This window comes from Oncorhynchus nerka, linkage group LG24 (genome assembly GCF_034236695.1).
Source record: "Oncorhynchus nerka isolate Pitt River linkage group LG24, Oner_Uvic_2.0, whole genome shotgun sequence".
NCBI lineage: Eukaryota > Metazoa > Chordata > Actinopteri > Salmoniformes > Salmonidae > Oncorhynchus > Oncorhynchus nerka.
The window spans coordinates 60,784,725-60,806,259 of NC_088419.1; the positions used below are offsets into that span (position 1 = coordinate 60,784,725).

Below are 21,535 nucleotides of genomic sequence, written 5' to 3' on the forward strand. Positions count from 1 at the left end.
GAATCATATTCAATGAAAATATATTACCCTATAAACAGTTTATTATAATATCTATTAGAATATATCCATTCACTCCTGCTATAAGAAACAGCTCAAACCTCTAAGAAAGATCTTTATTTTGGTTTTAAATAGATTTACAAACCAAAAAGAAAAAATACAAACAAGAAAAAATAAAACAAGTGATCGTCAAAATATCCAGATTGTATACAGTCTTTGAAGCAGAGGTGATCGGTTGGGGGGGACAGTTGTCCACACACAGTGAGAGGCTGTGGTGAGATTCACTTCCATGTGAAAAAGTTTGTGGTTTTGTTTTCCTTACTAACATCGGGGGTCCCTCTGTGATGCAACGACCAAAAAGAAAGTCTGTATGAATGGGAAGGAAGGTAGCACATTGGGAGGAAACACACAGTAGATGATGAAAATGGCAACTTCACAAAATGAAATCCCACTTCCTTAAAACAAAATGGGGGTTGTTCACAAAACGCAACAGCCATATGTAGAATGTAAAAACAGTTAAGAATTCCTGATTAGATTGATGTACACATGCTTTATACTCAAGATGTTAACACAAAGAGTACATTTTTCCCCCAGTAAAATCACCTATTGTACTCTATTGGAAAAATACAGTAGAATACCTAAATGTTTCTGAATTGAAAAAATATAAAATGATGGTAAATGTACTACTAAGTCTAATGAATAACCCCCATGATATGGTGTTTAAAACAAAAGGTCAAGAATCAGATCACTAAGTACATGTAAGGGGAAAAAAACAGTTGCTCTCACCTTACTCATTTTGAAGTAGAAGACGACATCAAAAGAAGCCCACTCAACTTAGTTATAACAGAGTATATGGGAATCAAGTGTCTTCCTACAGCCCTATACCGAGCCGGACACTGGCATGCTAGTGGGATGGCTGTATGACCTAAAACTCAACATCCCTAGCATTCTTACGATGGGAAATGCCCTTCTCTCAAACGTCCCATCAAATAGTCAAGGCATCACGATGAATGAGCATTTACACACTACTGAAGCAACACAAACGTGGGGTTGTGTTAAATACTGTTAAATAGTTTGTATTTAATGTGTCAAATCCTTTGTGATGGAGCCACTTCCGTTGCGAGCACTTCTACAGACATATGTTTGGTAAAGTGACTGAGGAGTTTAAGCAAATCAGCTAATTCAAAATCGCTTATGTGCAAGACATCACTGTTACAGACTTGCCATAGGGACTGATGTTGAGTTAATGCAAACATGTTCTCGTAGCAAAGCATTCCTGCACTACATTTGAATAAAATAATGACCCACCACCCAAACATGCATATACACACATTGAGACAATTATTCCTCAACTCCCATCTTTAAGTGGTCAGTGGTGAGGAACCCCCCCCCCAGCTCAGATCACTGACTTCCTGTACTTGCCTACGGAGCAGCAAGAGGAAGTGCCCCTCCCTACCTTCAGGCTATACTCAAACCCTACACCTCTGGTTTTTTGGCCCTCCCACCCCTATAGTCAAAGCTCTTCTTTGTCCTGGACCCCAATGGTGGAACCAGCTTCCCTTTGAAGCTTTGACAGCAGAGTCTCTGCCCATACTCCTCATCACAACAATATATATATATATAAAAACAAATGGGTGTCTAGCACAGACTTGGCTACTTTATTGAGGAAAATGTACTTACTATGTCTGAGATGTGGTGGTGCCACCTAGCTATCTTAAGATAGCACTAACTAAGTCACAGGTAGCCTAGTGGTTAGAGCATTGGACTAGTAACCGAAAGGTTGCAAGACCAAATCCCCAAGCTGACAAGGTTAAAATCTGTAATTCTGGCCCTGAACAAGGCAGTTAACCCACTGTTCCTAGGCCGTCATTGTAAATAAGAATGTGTTCTAAACGGACTTGCCTAGTTAAATAAAACAGTGGATAATAGTGTCTGCTAAATGACTAAAATGTATGAGGTCTCCAAAAGAGTACACCAGCATCAGAACATCAACTGTCTGCAATACACCCGTATCATTACAAACCACCAATTCATACAGTAAAACTAGACTCTGGAGCTAGGTAGACAGTGGCAGACAGTTGTGAGCAACCCCAGACCCAATAGTGAAATGTCAGGGGTCCCCTTAAGCGTCATGTGACAGGCAGGCTGGCCGGCATCACAAGGCTGTCAACCAGGTGAGAGGTCACCAAGTTCAGATGAACACTACTATCTCCGGCCTCTCTCTCTCCACACTGCCTCGGTGTCTGGATACACACTCTACAGGAGACAGAGCCCTTACCCAAAACTTTAAAAAGCAAGCGGTCATTGAGAGCAAACCATGGGAATCATTTGTAGAGCTAGCATTAGCTCTAACACTCCACAGACAGGAAAATAAAAACACCAGAAACAAAATGGACAAACTAAATCTGTAGCTTTCTTTCAAAATGCATCTGGGTTTAGCGTGCAGGTGTGGCTGCACTGCTGTGGGGGGGGGGGTTGGAGTATGAGTTCAGTTTAAGGGGGTGGTGACAGGGGAGAGGATGGGGTAGTGAGGCGATGGTGGATCGTCAGGACTCCTCGGTTCCCGAGTCATCTTCGTCGTAGCAGCAGTCCTCGTCATCATCCTCATCTTCGTCCTCCAGGTCCTCGTCGTCATAGTAATCGTCGTAGAAGAGGTTGGAGCCCTCATCGGGGGCGGGGCGCGGGTGCGGACGCAATACTCTGCCAGGGTTGTGGGCACCTTCACACCGTCGCGCTCAGCGTCTGCTTTGGTGGCGTGGACCTGCTTCCTGTTAGAGACAAGGAAGGGACATGGTGATGGCTGGATAACAGGGACATCTGTCAACTGTGGAGGTGGTAAAGGGTGTACCTGATGGTTTGCGTATACTCTCTGTTCTCACACTCAATGTGTCTGCGCATGTGTGTGCCTACATAATGATTGTGTCGCTCTCTCTGTGCCTGGCCTTGCTCTTTGTGTGCCATATGATACATCTGTGTGTACGTGTGTGTGTGTGTGTGTGTGTGTGTGCCCACCTGATGATCTCTGCGTACTCTCTGTCCTTGCCCTTGCTGTCTCTCCACTTGCGGTACATGACGGAGGCGTCCACGTTGGCTGGGGAGAAGGTGTTGGGCTCGTTGAGCAGAGAGATCACACTCAGCAGGATCGTCCTAAGAGGGAGAGACCGTGAAGGAACAGAAAGAGCGAGAGAGATGGAAATGAGTCAACACCAGGGTTAGAGGCAAAGCAGCCAAGTCAATTTGCTCCTGTGTGGCTAATTGAAATCAGACTGTTCTGACAGCAGCTAATCTGATACACTGATGGATGGACACAACAGACACTATTGTTTGTTGTAGGGTTGTGAATATTGAAACAACATTTAGAACAAAATCCTTAACTGAAAAAACGTTTTCACACAGTGCAGTTATCACATAACTACTAACAGGTTCTGATCATCATCATAAAGTGCCATTGAAATGTAACAAACACCTAATGCAACAACGCTGTAGGAGGAGATAAGTATCTTAAATGATTTGCCACAGATATAAAGTGCTCCGCACATCAACGTCGTTGGATGAATGGCAGAGCGAGACAGGGAATCGACAGCAGCGAAGTATTGTATGACAATACTGAGAAGTTAAATGAGAAGGAGGTGAGGTGAGCTAGTGGCAGTACATGTGCAATGCTTAACCATCTGAACCATCTGAAAGGGAGGCACCGTGACCCAACCCGTTGCTGGCAGCCTTGCGATAAAGGACGGAGTGACAATATCACACCGCTGATTACAGTTGATATGCAGCCATTGTCAATGGTAGAGGACGTCGGCGTCACTGTCATGACTGCACATCTAGAACAAGACGCCATGTCAAATAACGGTGAGGGCCTGGATGGAGAAATGATTGCTCTGCAAGTACAAATCGCGAGCTCTCAAACACCATGCGTGGCATTAACAACTGATTGTTGGACATCTATGGACACGTGGTCATACATCACTGCAACAAGCCATAACATTGATGAGAAGTGGGACATGAAGTCCCATGTACTGACAACAGAGGTCAAGGAGGAAAGGGACAGCAGAGAACCTAAAACAGCATTGTTGAGTGGGAGACAGTGAGGTGAGCGCCGTCTGGTAAATAACCAGGACTGCAGTAGATTGAACTGCATTGTACCCTAGCAGTCATACGCAGGACAATATTTGAATTTGTAATTTATCTTTTTTATAAATAGTTTTTTTTAAATGGCCGTTTAAACATTATGAACAATTGTATGTTTGTCAAATCCTTAGTTTGTTGTCGTGCTCAGGGGAAGCCTCCACCTGGCTAATAAACAAAGACAAGTCCACTGATGGTGTCCGGTGGCGTAGCCTAGGCAAATGTCACCTCAGAACCGAACATGGCGGATCTCCTTTGCATTAGCGTAGCCTCTTGTGTAGCCTGTCAACTATGTGTCTGTCTATCCCTGTTCTCTCCTCTCTGCACAGACCATACAAACGCTCCACACCGCGTGGCCGCGGCCACCCTAATCTGGTGGTCCCAGCGCGCACGACCCACGTGGAGTTCCAGGTCTCCGGTAGCCTCTGGAACTGCCGATCTGCGGCCAACAAGGCAGAGTTCATCTCAGCCTATGCCTCCCTCCAGTCCCTCGACTTCTTGGCACTGACGGAAACATGGATCACCACAGACAACACTGCTACTCCTACTGCTCTCTCTTCGTCTAACAACGTGTTCTCGCACACCCCGAGAGCTTCTGGTCAGCGGGGTGGTGGCACCGGGATCCTCATCTCTCCCAAGTGGTCATTCTCTCTTTCTCCCCTTACCCATCTGTCTATCGCCTCCTTTGAATTCCATGCTGTCACAGTTACCAGCCCTTTCAAGCTTAACATCCTTATCATTTATCGCCCTCCAGGTTCCCTCGGAGAGTTCATCAATGAGCTTGATGCCTTGATAAGCTCCTTTCCTGAGGACGGCTCACCTCTCACAGTTCTGGGCGACTTTAACCTCCCCACGTCTACCTTTGACTCATTCCTCTCTGCCTCCTTCTTTCCACTCCTCTCCTCTTTTGACCTCACCCTCTCACCTTCCCCCTACTCACAAGGCAGGAAATACGCTCGACCTCATCTTTACTAGATGCTGTTCTTCCACTAACCTCATTGCAACTCCCCTCCAAGTCTCCGACCACTACCTTGTATCCTTCTCCCTCTCGCTCTCATCCAACACTTCCCACACTGCCCCTACTCGGATGGTATCGCGCCGTCCCAACCTTCGCTCTCTCTCCCCCGCTACTCTCTCCTCTTCCATCCTATCATCTCTTCCCTCTGCTCAAACCTTCTCCAACCTATCTCCTGATTCTGCCTCCTCAACCCTCCTCTCCTCCCTTTCTGCATCCTTTGACTCTCTATGTCCCCTATCCTCCAGGCCGGCTCGGTCCTCCCCTCCCGCTCCGTGGCTCAACGACTCATTGCGAGCTCACAGAACAGGGCTCCGGGCAGCCGAGCGGAAATGGAGGAAAACTCGCCTCCCTGCGGACCTGACATCCTTTCACTCCTTCCTCTCTACATTTTCCTCTTCTCTCTCTGCTGCTAAAGCCTCTTTCTACTACTCTAAATTCCAAGCATCTGCCTCTAACCCTAGGAAGCTCTTTGCAACCTTCTCCTCCCTCCTGAATCCTCCTCCCCTCCCCCCTCCTCCCTCTCTGCAGATGACTTCGTCAACCATTTTGAAAAGAAGGTCGACGACATCCGATCCTCGTTGCTAAGTCAAACGACACCGCTGGTTCTGCTCACACTGCCCTACCCTGTGCTCTGACCTCTTTCTCCCCCTCTCTCCAGATGAAATCTCGCGTCTTGTGACGGCCGGCCACCCAACAACCTGCCCGCTTGACCCTATCCCCTCCTCTCTTCTCCAGACCATTTCCGGAGACCTTCTCCCTTACCTAACCTCGCTCATCAACTCATCCCTGACCGCTGGCTACGTCCCTTCCGTCTTCAAGAGAGCGAGAGTTGCACCCCTTCTGAAAAAACCTACACTCGATCCCTCCGATGTCAACAACTACAGACCAGTATCCCTTCTTTCTTTTCTCTCCAAAACTCTTGAACGTGCCGTCCTTGGCCAGCTCTCCCGCTATCTCTCTCAGAATGACCTTCTTGATCCAAATCAGTCAGGTTTCAAGACTAGTCATTCAACTGAGACTGCTCTTCTCTGTATCACGGAGGCGCTCCGCACTGCTAAAGCTAACTCTCTCTCCTCTGCTCTCATCCTTCTAGACCTATCGGCTGCCTTCGATACTGTGAACCATCAGATCCTCCTCTCCACCCTCTCCGAGTTGGGCATCTCCGGCGCGGCCCACGCTTGGATTGCGTCCTACCTGACAGGTCGCTCCTACCAGGTGGGGTGGCGAGAATCCGTCTCCACACCACGTGCTCTCACCACTGGTGTCCCCCAGGGCTCTGTTCTAGGCCCTCTCCTATTCTCGCTATACACCAAGTCACTTGGCTCTGTCATAACCTCACATGGTCTCTCCTATCATTGCTATGCAGACGACACACAATTAATCTTCTCCTTTCCCCCTTCTGATGATCAGGTGGCGAATCGCATCTCTGCATGTCTGGCAGACATATCAGTGTGGATGACGGATCACCACCTCAAGCTGAACCTCGGCAAGACGGAGCTGCTCTTCCTCCCGGGGAAGGACTGCCCGTTCCATGATCTCGCCATCACGGTTGACAACTCCATTGTGTCCTCCTCCCAGAGCGCTAAGAACCTTGACGTGATCCTGGACAACACCCTGTCGTTCTCAACTAACATCAAGGCGGTGGCCCGTTCCTGTAGGTTCATGCTCTACAACATCCGCAGAGTACGACCCTGCCTCACACAGGAAGCGGCGCAGGTCCTAATCCAGGCACTCGTCATCTCCCGTCTGGATTACTGCAACTCGCTGTTGGCTGGGCTCCCTGCCTGTGCCATTAAACCCCTACAACTCATCCAGAACGCCGCAGCCCGTCTGGTGTTCAACCTTCCCAAGTTCTCTCACGTCACCCCGCTCCTCCGCTCTCTCCACTGGCTTCCAGTTGAAGCTCGCATCCGCTACAAGACCATGGTGCTTGCCTACGGAGCTGTGAGGGGAACGGCACCTCAGTACCTCCAGGCTCTGATCAGGCCCTACACCCAAACAAGGGCACTGCGTTCATCCACCTCTGGCCTGCTCGCCTCCCTACCACTGAGGAAGTACAGTTCCCGCTCAGCCCAGTCAAAACTGTTCGCTGCTCTGGCCCCCCAATGGTGGAACAAACTCCCTCACGACGCCAGGACAGCGGAGTCAATCACCACCTTCCGGAGACACCTGAAACCCCACCTCTTTAAGGAATACCTAGGATAGGATGAAGTAATCCCTCTCACCCCCCTTAAAAGATTTAGATGCACTACTGTTCCACTGGATGTCATAAGGTGAATGCACCAATTTGTAAGTCGCTCGAAGGTAGCAACAGCTGAATGAATGATTCAAATGAAGAGGGAGGCAGCGAGTCAAAACTTGTGATATGACTGTACACAGCATTCTCGCTCCACTCCAACTTTTTCACACCCGTGGTCGCTCGGTCTCTGGGCAAAGAGACAAAGAGCTACTGTAGTTGCCGCGCTGCCGAGGAGACCCAATGTACAAATTATATATCCGGCTGTGTGTGTGACAGTGTGTCGTAGTAAACTCAGGAAAAAAAAAAGAAGAAACGTCCTCTGGTGTGGCCACCAGCTGCATTAAGTACTGCAGTGCATCTCCTCATGGACTGCACCTAGATTTGCCAGCTCTTGCTGTGAGATGTTACCCCACTGTTGCTGTGAGATGTTACCCCACCAAGGCACCTGCAAGTTCCCAGACATTTCTGGGGGGGGAATGGCCCAACCTATCCTCCGATCCAACAGGTTCCAAACGTGCTCAACGAGATTGTGATCCGGGCTCTTCGCTGGCCATGGCAGAACACTGACATTCCTGTCTTGCAGGAAATCAGCCATTACTGCTCATTCTGTGCGTGATGGCATTGTCATGCCAAGATGAGCCTGCAGGAAGGGTAACACGAGGGAGGAGGATGTCTTCCCTGCAAAGTACAGCGTTGAGATTGCCTGCAATGACAACAAGCTCAGTCCGATGATGCTGTGACACACCGTCCCAGACCATGATGGACCCTCCACAAATTGATCCTGCTCCAGAGTATAGGCCTCGGTGTAACACTCATTCCTTCGACGATAACCGCAAATCCGACCATCACCCCTGGTGAGACAAAACCGTGACATGTCAGTGAAGGGCACTTTTTGCCAGTCCTGTCTGGTCCAGCGACGGTGGGTCTGTGCCCATAAGTGACGTTGTTGACGGTGATGTCTGGTGAGGACCTGCCTTACAACAGGCCTCCACCCCTCAGTCCAGCCTCTCTCAGCCTATTGCGGACAGTCTGAGCACTGATGGAGCGATAGTGCGTTCCTGGTGTAACTCGGGCAGACGTTGTTGCCATCCTGTACCTGTCCCGCAGGTGTGATGTTCGGCTGTACCGATCCTGTGCAGGTGTTGTTACACGTGGTCTTGCCACTGCGAGGACGATCAGCTGTCAGTCCTGTCTCCCTGCAGCTCTGTCTTAGGCATCTCGGGACAGATATTGCAATTTATTGCCCTGGCCACATCTGCAGTCCTAATGCCTACTTGCAGCATGCTTAAGGCAAATTCACACAGATGAGCAGGGACCCTGGGCATCTTTCTTTTGGTGTTTTTCAGAGTCAGTAGAAAGGCCTCGTTAGTGTCCTAAGTTTTCATAACTGTGACCTTAATTGCCTACCATCTGTAAGCGTAGTAACACTACTTCCACAGGTGCATGTTCATGAATTGTTTATGGTTCATTGAACAAGCATGTTTAAACCCTTAACAACGAAGATCTGTGAAGTTACTTGGATTTTTCCGAATTATTTTTGGAATACAGGGTCCTGAAAAAAAAAGAAGTGTAAGTGTGATAAATTCCACATGGTTACTAACAGTCAAACAAATTTCAAAGATGAGGTAAAGCAGTGAAGTGAGAGAATGATCAGTGAGGGAGAGAGATGCTCTGTACCTGACGTTCTGCGTGGGGTTCCATCTCTCAGAAGCCAGTTCTCCACTCTGGGGGTCGTCCACAGGGGGGTGCAGGATGGAAATGCACACGTCCCCATTCTACAGAAACACTTGCACACTTCAGTTACCAGCAATACATAAACCATGTATAAAACACACTACCAGGCCATAGCCAAATGATATCACAGCAGCAAATAATTAAAACGTTCTAATAGAAGATAACAAATCAAAGCAATCAAGAGAAAAAGGGACATTGGACTATTATGAATGGGACCCCCCCCCCCCCCCCTCAAAAAAAAAAAGAGGTGATTGTGTAACAATGACAGTGTTGTGCTGTCTCTTACCTCATAGATGTTGGGGTGCCACATCTTGGTGAGGAAGCGGAAGGCCGGAGGAGAGTAGGGATAGTCAATGGGGAACTTGATCCGAGCCTGAGAGAAGAGGGGAAATGCACACCAATTAGTGATGCAAGAGGTAGAGGCCAGTTGAATAAGGTGGAAGAAAATACCTCTGGTCAAATGCCTTGTCATGGCTACTTTATTTAGGCCCGTCTTAGCTTGGTACCAGATCAGTATGTGCTTTAGCCGACTCCCCTATGTTGTCATGCCATAGACACTGGAGTGGCAGCTAGGGCTACCTTTCTACTTACAGTACCTGTAAAAGGGTTGGACACACCTACTCATTCAAGGGTTTGTCTTTCTTTTTACTATTTTCTACATTGTAGAATAATAGCGAAGACATCAAAACTATGAAATAACACAAATGGAATCATGTAGTAACCAAAAAAGCATTTATATCAAAATATATTTTAGATTCTTCAAAGTAGCCACCCTTTGTCTTGTTGACAGCTTTGTACACTCTTGGCATTCAACCAGCTTCACCTGGAATGCATTTCCAACAGTCTTGAAGGAGTTCCCAGATATTTTGAGCACTTGTTGGCTGCTTTTCCTTCACTCTGCGGTCCAACTCATCCCAAATCATCTCAATTTGGTTGAGGTCAGGGGGATTATGGTCATCTGATGCAGCACTCCATCACTCTTTCTTGGTCAAATAGCACTTACACAGCCTGGAGGTGTGTTGGGTCATTGTCCTGTTGAAAAACAAAATGACAGTCCCACTAAGCCCAAACCAGATGTGATGGCATATCACATATTGTGCCTTGAATTCTAAATGAAATCACTGACAGGATCACCAGCAAAGCACCCCCACACCTCCTCCATGAACCAAACATAAGGAGATCATCCGTTCACTCTACGTGTCACAAAGACAACGATTGGAACCAAAAATCTCTAATTTGGACTAGTCAGATCAATAGGACAGATTTCCACCGGTCTAATGTCCATTGCTCGTGTTTCTTGGCCCAAGCAAATCTATTCTTTATATTGGTGTCCTTTTGTAGTGGTTTCTTTGCAGCAATTCGACCATGGAGGCCAGATTCACGCAGTCTCCTCTGAACAGTTGATTTTTGAGATGTGTCTGTTACTTGAACTCTGTGAAGCATTTACTTGGGCTGCAATTTCTGAGGCTGGTAACTCTAATGAACTTATCCTCTGCAGCAGAGGTAACTCTGGTTACTCTTTCCTGTGGTGGTCCTCATGAGATCTTAGCGCTGGATGATTTTTCCGACTGCACTTGAAGAAACGTTCAAAGTTCTTGAAATTTTCCAGATTGATGGACCTTCATGTCTTGAAAGTAATGATGGACTGTCATTTCTCTTTGCTTATTTGAGCGGCCATAATATGGACTTGTTCTTTTACCAAATAGGGCAATCTTCTGTATACCACCCCGAACTTGTCACAATACAACTGATTGGCTCAAACGCATTAAGGAAAGAAACTCCAAAAATGTACTTGTAGGAAGGCACATCTGTTAATTGAAATGCATTCCAGGTGACTACCTCATGAAGCTGGTTGAGAGAATGCAAAGCTGTCATCAAGCCAAAGGGTGGCTACTTGAAGAATCTCAAATATAGCCAACACAACATTAAATACAGATGGTGGTTTTGAAGTGAACCAGACTGCTGTGTAAATTCAATCATAGATGGTGAACAGCACAAGCCTAACTAATGAGTGTGTAACTGGATACACCAGGCCTTCTGTGGTATTGTTCTGTATAGTGTGTACAGGCTGAGGGAAAAGCCCATGGTGATTGTGCTGTGTGTTTGGTAGACATTGTTGGGGTTGTCCCCCAGCTCTCATCACCACAGACAAGCCACCACTCACCATCCCCCCAGTAGACCCCCTACTCAGCTGACACACACACCATGAATCCCAGTGGCGAGTAGAGCATGGGAGGGGTACCATTCCTCGAGGCTCACGGTTCACCCGTGTGTGTGTGTGTGTGTGGGGGGGGGTCGTTCTTTACCTCTCACACAAACTAATGACAAAGGCAGGCACGTACACCACACAGTCTGCTGATCCTCCCCCTGCCCACACCCGCTGATTCGGCACAGTCAGCTGGTGCTCCCCATGCTGAGCCAAATGCCACGAGGGGGAGCGGGTGGGGGCTGTGTGTGTGTGTGTTGGGGAGGGTGGGAACATGTACTGGGGGAGGGGGGCGTTGCGCACAAACTCCACACAAGCCTATGGCTTCCCTAACATTACACTTTTACTTAGGCCTAATGCTGATTGCATTGTACGAGTCAGTAGTGACTAGTAAATTGAACAGGAAGACATTGCCATATCTACCAGGTCCATACAACAACAAGTCCAGAGTGGAAACCCTGGCAGGCCGAATAGAATCCTGTTTGCTTTTAAAGTCTGGCGCCATGCCTCCGAACTGGCTCGGGTCCAGAATGACTGGGGTTCACGCCAACACTCCACATACAGACAGCGAGAGAGAGACCGGCAACAACAGCCTTGCAGCTTACATACCAGCCTAGCTCCAGCAGTTCAGTGAGGACCAATGTTAATGCAGAGCTCTGTAAGGTGAGCTCTGAGTGCAATATTCAAGCAATCGGCTTATTAAAAGGGGGTACTGCATTTCATCACGTGCCTTATAGGAGGGCCTATAACACTTTCTCTGCCCACAGAGAGCCACAACATAAATCTCAATAATTATTTAAATAAATGTTAAAAACTAATTCGACAGAGCTTCTAAACATAGAGGCAAAACATCGCAAGACTTCCGGGAACACTTGCGAAACAGACCAAGCAGGCCAGGCCAGGGTTTGAGAAGTGAAAAACCATTCTGTAGTTGTTCATTTTCTTAAAATCTAAAAGCCACAACCTAGATTCGAGCCAATGTCTAAAGTAGTTGAACATGTTATTACACCAACCTCGTGAAAGTGACAAATTGACAACTTTGAATTAGTCCAAAACAACTTTAAGAGTGCCTTTGATTTGACGGCCTGCACATGCTCAGCACCGCGCGAGACAACCATTAGACCCGATGACATGTTTCTGCACATGAGCTTAGCTAGCCAACGTCGCCATGACGTCACCTAGACGTGTGATTGGGGATTTCTATTGGAGAAGCAGTTTTACCCGATCTTCATACTGTACAGTCAGTCTTTGATCATACTCTGCCCAAAATAGCCTACTTGATCGTATGAATGGAACAAAGAGACACACCCAACCGACATAACTCAGGGCTTTATTTATTTGCATGAGTTAAATAAAACATAGAAAATGGCTGATCCAGGCTTGGTTAGAAAGAGAGAAAGATAAGGGAAACAGGAAAAGGAGGGAGGAAGGGTGTGTCCTCCACAGAGAGCACCGACTTGGCACTGTCGCCCTGCATGCCACTCACACAGCCCATGGCAGGCAGGCAGACTGCACTCACAGGCAGGGAGGGAACTTTCCATGGCAGCAGAGAGAGCTGAATCCCCTGAATTGCCTGCAAAACTGACACCAAGCCTAGCGAGAGAGCAACACGCACACAAAGAGAGAAATAGAGAGAGGGAGGGCAGTGGAGTGACTGGGCTTAAAAAGTTGGCCTTGCTCATTCCCTCTGCTGCACCATGCCTACCTCATCAAGAGCATCCCAAGGAGGAGTCAAACAGAGGCTCAGAATAGGGACATTTGCTCCGTTTCTCTCCCTAATTCTGAACGCTACACACACTCCCTCTCTTCCTCTATAAATATCCCCTCCATGCCTGCGAAGCATGACTGTCTCTCATATCACATAGCCATGCCACACAGTGACACACCCTAGCCCGTAGCCCCAGAACGGAGCTCCTCAGTGCATACCCAGCCTCTCCTGGCTGCTCAGCTCCATGTCTCTTTGAAGTGAGGCTCTCCCGAGAGCCCTGTGGAAACAAGCAGCAACTGCTTTTAAGTATCACCCAGTAACAGGTAGAGAACTGGGAGGACGTGTTGCTGCTTCAGTCACGCAGGCAGGAGGAGGAGCGGCTGGCACAGGGAAAGCAAGAATATTTAGAGCAGAACTGCTTGGCTCAGCATCTACCTAGTAACCTACCAAGCCCATGTTTGTTTGAACATGCTCTCCCCTGCTCTCTTGCCACACTCTCCTTCTCATAGGATTTGAACAGAGTTAAAGTGATGCTCCACAGCTTTGGTATAATTTCAGCCAGTAGTTTTGAAAGTAGTGCTCACGAGGCAAAATGGTTCCTGAAAATTGTGCACAATTGTGTAATACATCATCCATTTCGTTTGACACATACGATTCGTATGATATGTTTTAAATTTCATTTATAAATACTTAGGATCCTGAACTGCATCTTGAAGAGTTTCCGTGGTTAAAACGTGAAACGGTTTAAAACAGTTACCTTTGACACTGGAGCAAGGCAGTGGATTACATTTGCCTCCGCAGGTGGAGATGCAAATGGCAATGAAGAATAAAACGGATACATTTTCTACTCTTTTAAAAGCTCGGTCTTGGACGGTGACCTAAAACACTTGGATGACAAAGCCAGTCAGGAAGAACAAACACACCTTGTTGAGGGAGGTTGGAATCGGGCAAAGTAAACCAGGTTAGCTAAAGCAACCTAAACCCTAACAGAACTAATCATTATGTTCCTCCCAACGCACCACCTTCCCCTGTCTGCAGACCCCCCTTCTACCAGTCCCCAGGTGCTCTCATTCTCTCTCCTATTCTCCCCCGGACTCGCTCTCCTGGCTGCTCAGTGTGAATGAAAAGGAACGTGTCCTTGAGAACAGCAGTGCACTGCACACACACATACATTCTAGTCCAAAACACGTGTATGATACGAGGTTCTGTAGATTATCCTGCCCAGACCCAACAGGGTCCTGCCTCATTAACAAAACCTTTTCAGTGCGGTGGAGGAGGAGGAGTAAGAGGAGGAGAAGTATGGGCACAGGCAGAGTACACTACACCAGAACCACTGTCAAGACTGAACGGCAGTCCACTTCACAAACACAATTTGCCTAATCAGAATCTGCCAACAAACTTGACAGGATGAGGAGGGCATGCCAAAACACACACCTTTAGTATTAGAAGAAGACAAGAATGCAGCTTTGCTGCACAAATCTTCTACTGTTAGGCTCACTGAGAAATGAGTGAACTAAATGTGCTGTGGACCAAGGCACCAAGAATTATTAACCTTTTCTGATACAAAGCATTACTGGTAGGTCTAATTCCCATGGAAGTAGGCTAAATTAGTGATTTATCCATGTAGGAGAGACATTGGATTTGCAAGTGCCTTTCATTCAACCTGATTCAGTCTAGCAATATCTGGAAATATACTAAACTAGTCCAATGTTGGCCTATTTCTGAAAAAAGAAAAGCTGAAACAGACTGCCTATCAAATGGGGCCCAGTTCTCTTATCCCAGGTTAGGAACATGTAAGCACATGATCACGACCATTGAAAGGTGTACTGTCTAACTCTACCTCTACATGGGCCCCCATTCACTTCATGGCATGCTCGCTTTTCACAAGGCCCCCAGGGGACCAGCTTGAGCGGGGCCAGGAGTGGCACTGCCTCGCTCTCCCTTTATCTCTCTCACTCCTACTCACAGCTCTTATTTCTGTGTGACAGAGCCAGGCAGCCAGGAGGAAACATGACTCCAGCATTCATTTTGAAATACACCATTAAAACATTGGATGGAAATCTAAAAATAAAATGGCTTTCTCGAAGGGTCGGGGTTTGCATTTCTCAACCACACCAAGTGTGGTTCCCGTCACCCTCATCAGTGTTGACATTCCACTAACCCTAGGCTCTTAACACTATCGTGGCATAGGCTTAAGCTTACTTCTAACATATTTTCTAGCTAGTGTAATTCGTGGCAGAAATCTCACGCTTCAACATGTAGATGACCTCATGGTTGAGGAAGTGTATGGATGATGCCACTCAAAAAGGAAGTAGCAGAGCTAGAGCAATTCCTCTTGTCATGACAGCCTTTGAACTCCAAGCAAAACATCATGCACTTCTCAAAGCAGAAAGGCTCTGTTGTTAAAAGGAAAAAAAGTGGGCAGTCTTTGGCCCACTCTGCTTGAGGGATGTGTTGTTGACTATGCGAGTGAAGGGTTGGCTGGCTGGCTGTCGTAGTGGAAGGTTGCCAGGGACAGCTAAGCTAATGAGATTGCTGGCGTGTTAATGAAGGGTTGGGGAAGACAATGTAGTCCCCAAGAAGAAGAGAGAATATGAAGATGGCGGTGACAGTGATTATGTAGAACATTCTGCATCTTGATGGGCAGTGCAGATCTCCCCTGAGCTTCCAGCCCAGGCAGTGGTCATTCTGCTCTACGTCCCTGCCAGGACAAATTCTCTGGCCAGGTGACTTTGCTCCTCTTGTCCCTGTCCCAGGGTCACACCGGGACCAGGCTGCAGTGCTGCTGCCACCCTGTCACTCTACATCAGGCTGCAGGCCCTACCACGGCTGCGAACAACTTAAATTTTAGTTGTCACATGCGCCGAATACAACAGGTATAGGTAGACCTCACCGTGAAATGCTTACTTACAATCCCTGAACTCTAACTGCATTGTAGGTTAAAATATTTACTAAATAAAGTTGAAAAAAAGTTAACAATAACGAGGCTATATGCAGGGGGTACCGGTACCAAATCAAAGTACAGGTTAGTCGAGGTAAAATATAGGTAGGGGTAAAGTGACTACGCATAGATAATAAATGGGGGGGGGGGGGAATAGCCCGGGTAGCCATTTGATTAATTGTTCAGTAGTCTTATGGCTTAGGGGTAGAAGCTGTTAAGGAGCCTTTCGGACCTAGATTTGGCGCTCCGATACCGCTTGCTGTACGGTAGTAGAGAAAACAGTCTATGACTAGGGTGACTGGAGTCTGACACCGCCTGGTATAGTGGTCCTGGATGGCAGAAAGCATGGCACCAGTGATGTACTGGGACGTAAGCACTACCCTCTGTAGCGCCTTGCGGTCGGATACCGAACAGTTGCCATACCAGGTGGTGATGCAACTAGTCAGGATGCTCTTGATTGTGCAGCTGTAGAACTTTTTTAGGATCTGAGAACCCATGCCATATCTTTTCAGTCTACTGAAGTGGAATAGGCATTGTAGTGCGCACTTCACAACTGTCTTGGTGTGTTTGGACCATGGTAGTTTGTTGGTGACGTGGACACCAAGGAACTTGAAGCTCTAGACCGGCTCCACTAAAGACCCGTTGATGAGAATGGGGGCGTGCTCGTTCCACCTTTTCCTGAGTCCACGATCATCTCCTTTGTCATGATCACGTTGAGGGAGAGGTTGTTGTCATGGCACCACACTGTCAGGCCTCTGACCTCCTCCCAATAGGCTGTGTCATTGTTGTCGGTGATCAGGCCTACCACCGTTGTCGTCTGCAAACTTAATGACGGTGTTGGTGTCGTGCTTGGCCACACAGTTGTGGGTGAACAGGGAGTACAGGAGGGGACTAAGCATGCACCCCTGATGGGCCCCCCATGTTGAGGATTAGCGTGGCAGATGTGTCGTTGCCTACCCTTACCACCTGGGGGCGGCCCATCAGGAAGTCCAGGATCCAGTTGCAGAGGGAGGTGTTTAGTACCAGGGTCCTTAGCTTCGTGATGAGCACCTTAAAAGTGGCAGCTATACCCTTTAGCTCAGTGCAGATGTTGCCTGTAATCCATGGCTTCTGGTTGGGGTATGTACGTACGGTCATTGTGGGGCTGACGTCATCGATGCAGTTATTGATGAAGCCGGTGACTGATGTGGTGTACACCTCAATGCCATCGGATGAATCCCGGAACATATTCCAGTCTGTGCTACTAGCTTAGCATCTGTGTCATCTGACCACTTCCATATTGAGTGAGTCACTGGTTCTTCCTACTTTAGTTTTTGCTTGTAAACAGGAATTAGGAGGATAGTTTTATGGTCAGATTTGCCAAATGGAGGGTGAGAGAGAGGTTTGTGCAGGTCTCTGTGTGGGGCAAAGGTGGTCTAGAGTTCTTTCCACAAGGTAGTTGTGTGATCCAGCAAAGAGTGTTTGGCCATGGCAAATATATAAATGAAGACAGAACTTGGCTGAATATCTACACATTTGCAATGAATGAGAGGAATTCTGACGCTAATAATGTCAAGTGCGTTGAGTCGCCCATTTGGAAAAGTGGTATAGGTTAATTCCACGTTTATTACTGTATTTTAGTTTCAGTTTCCCAATCTAGCATTAATATTTTGTTTGGTGACACGTGTACAGTCAGAGGAGTTGCACCCTGATGCCAACATGCTGCTCTGGGTTTAAATAGGCCTACGTCCAGTGGTGGAAAAAGTACCCAATTGTCATACATAAAAGATACATAAATAGAAAATGACTCAAGTAAATGTGTAAGTCATCCAATAAAATCCTACTTGGGTAAAAGCATTTGGTTTTAAATATACTTAAGCGCATATATATATATATATATATATATATATATATATATGCATACATCATTTTAAATTCCTTATATTAAGCAAACCAGACAGCACCATTTTCATTTACAGATAGCCAGGGGCACAGTCCCAACATCATTTACAAACAAAGCATGTGTTTAGTGAGTCCGCCACTTAAGTGCCTACGTCACGGTTTGACTCAGACTCTTTTCAATAAATATGCACAAGCAGCATGTCACAGAGGGTTTGTCTAACCTGTGTAGACAGGGAGGGTCTTCGTCAGAACGAGGAAACGGTTTCCTCTAACGTCTCCAACAAACCAATGAGTCACAGGTCTGCTGTGTATTTCACAGTCAAGCATTGCATTGCTGGCCCAACAGCACCCACAATACACATGTTCCTATAAATCTCTGTTCCTACCCACAATACACATGTTCCTATAAATCTCTGTTCCTACCCACAATACACATGTTCCTATAAATCTCTGTTCCTACCCACAATACACATGTTCCTATAAATCTCTGTTCCTACCCACAATACATGTTCCTATAAATCTCTGTTCCTACACATGTTCCTAAAATCTCTGTTCCTACCCACAATACACATGTTCTATAAATCTCTGTTCCTACCCACAATACACATGTTCCTATAAATCTCTGTTCCTACCCACAATACACATGTTCCTATAAATCTCTGTTCCTACCCACAATACACATGTTCCTATAAATCTCTGTTCCTACCCACAATACACATGTTCCTATAAATCTCTGTTCCTACCCACAATACACATGTTCCTATAAATCTCTGTTCCTACCCACAATACACATGTTCCTATCTAGCACAGCTCAAGCTTAGCCTACTGTGCTACCCAGAAAAGACTGGAAGCAGGTATCTGAATAAAAATAGTTAGATTCGTGTTTCCAATGACATAAACCAATTAGTAGGCCACCCGATTCCAACGTTGGTAGTTTCATTGATAAACAGAAAAGAAAACCCTGCACTGATGCTCATGCTCCCAAGGATGCCTGATGAAGACGTAAGGGTCTAAAAGGTGTTCTAAATAAATATCACCTGGCAGCAGTGAGCAGCATTTTCTGTTTTCAATGAGTCGGCCTATAACTCCAGCACCTGTGGAAAGTACCTGGATGTGCGGCTGTTCTTCAGCTTTAGTTTCATTGATACTCTTGCATCAACCTGGGATTTGATTAATAATGAAGATAAAATGTGTCTTCTATTGGGTGATTACAACAATCAAATATCAATGGCAAACAATACATACTGACACTAGGCTATAATACTGGGTGCGTAGAGTCAATGTGGAACAAGTTGGACAATGCTATCTGCTGCTATTGCTTAGCTATGAAAACAAAGGAACTGGGTTTAGTTCAACGTATTATAGGAACCAGTGGAGGCTGCTGAGGGGAGGACGGCTCATTAATGGCTGGAACGGAGTGGAACCCATGTGTTTGATGCACTTGATACCATTATACTAATTTCACTCCAGCATTACCACGAGCCCGTCCTGTCCAATTAAGGTGCCACCAACCTGTCATAGGAACCTACAATACATTAGAAATTAGGTCTACTTAATTGGCATTTATCATTATCAGCAGCTGTATATCAATAACATGGGTTACCTTTGATATACATGTCAAGCCACCACAGAAAGGAAATGTGGCTTTGGATGTGATACATTGTCATAGTGTAACAAACATGCGTTTGGCAATGATTGACAACATTTAAAATCCAAGAAGAAAGAAGTCCTATTAAGTTATTGGGAGGTCTTTAGGGTTAAAACATAGACATACATTGACAAACAGGACCAATCTATGAACAATAAAGCAATGGCAACATACAGACTTAACAAAACGAACAGCGCTGTTAATTCTGCCTGACTGGCCACAGTGACATCATTTGGCAAGGTTTATTTCTTAAAATTATCTGTTAACATCACAACATGTTTTGTTGGTTGTCAGATGTAGATCAGCAGCACAGGAGGCTGCTGAGGGTAGGAGGGCTCATAACTCTCTGGAATGGTATGAACTCATTGAAACCATATGTTTGACATCATTCCAATCCAGCCATTACTATGAGCCCATCCTCCAAAGTTAAGGTCCCACCAGCCACATGTGGTCAACTGGTCAACTCAGCAAACTAGGCCAGGTTCGAGGTTGTCAGACAGTTTTCAATAGTTAGGTACTTCAAACAAAGGTGACAAAATATAGCACAATTTCTACCTCCGTAACATTTACAGAAGTAATACTATTACAGTATCTACAGTAGACATGAACTTCTAGTTTGGGACAAGAGTGAACACTGACCAGGCACATAAATAAATCAGTCTGGTGACACAAGCACATTCGTGCGATGAGGAGCGACAGTAAGTGATTTGATAGCTAACTAGTTAGCGATCTTGTTAAATATTCAGCAATTGAATACTCACCTTAAAATAACCTCCCTCATAGTGAGTATTTGGGGGTCCAAATATAGCAACTTCCCAGTTGTACAAGTCCGATTCGTCCACTAAAGTTATCCTGAACCCTTCAACTGGCTCCTCTTGAAGACTTTTCATTTCTAGCATGAGCGCTTTTTGGGAACTGGCTACATGATGATGTCCATGCTGAGCCATATTCCGCGACGATCCGTTTAATATACCTAACTAGAGCTTTTTATATAAAATGTAGCTAGCTAGCTACTTAAATCACCCTCCCAGAAACCGTTTGATTGTTCACTCGTTTCCCCACAAAGTCTCAACAATTCTCCGCTGTTATTACGTTCAGTTCTCTTCCACTGTGATCGAACAAACCCATAAATCTCTCGCTTACAACCAACCCAAAGCTAGCTTGCTAGCATTTCTCGCGAATCTGTTGTTGGTATTCTCCTGGAGGGCAACGGAACGCTTCCTCATTGACTCAAAGCCAGATTTGAGCAACGGAAATGTTTATAGTCAAAGCAAACTAGAAATCACAAACAAATGAACGACTGTCCGAGAGAGTAGGGAAAGATCTCTCCTCCTACAGCAGCTGCTTCACCGTGTCGCAACTGAAGTCGCTTAAGCTGGTTCCACAAAGCTTGATGCCATGAGCAGTGAAATGCTAGCAATGCTTTCTGGGAATCGAAGTTAAACAGGACACATAGCCTCCAAAAATAAAAACGCAACAAAGTGTTTGTCCCATGTTTCATGAGCTGAACCAAAAGATCTCAGAAATGTCCCATATGCACAAAAAGCGTATTTCTCTAAAACGTTATGCACAAATTTGCTTACATCCCTGTTAGAGAGCATTTCTCCTTTGCCAAGATAATTAATCCACCTGACAGGTGTGGCATATCAAAAAAACAGATTAAACAGCATGATCATTACACAGGTGCACATTGTACTGGGGACATTCTAAAATGTGCATTTTGTGTCACACAACACAATGCCACAAATGTCTCAAGTTTTGAGGGAGCGTGCAATTGGAATGCCGGAATGTCCACCAGAGAATTGAATGTTCATTTCTCTACCATAAGCCACCTCCACATCCGGCTTCTTCACCTGCGGGGTCGTCTGGGGAGAGGGGGTGGGGTGCTGGGGAGTATTTATGTCTGTAATAAAATGACTTTTTTGTTGGGGGGGGGGGAACTCATTATGATGGGCTGGGCCTAGCTCCCCAATGGGTGGGCCTATGCACACCCATGGCTGCGCCCTGCCCAGTCATGTGAAATCCATAGATTAGG

At 46.3% G+C, this 21,535-nt stretch overlaps 1 pseudogene; it reads right to left on the bottom strand.

Moving 5' to 3' along the window:
* Positions 1-99: 99 nt before the first annotated feature.
* Positions 100-21,090, bottom strand: LOC115108343 (ubiquitin-conjugating enzyme E2 R2-like; annotated as a pseudogene).
* Between the last annotated feature and the right edge of the window lie 445 nt (positions 21,091-21,535).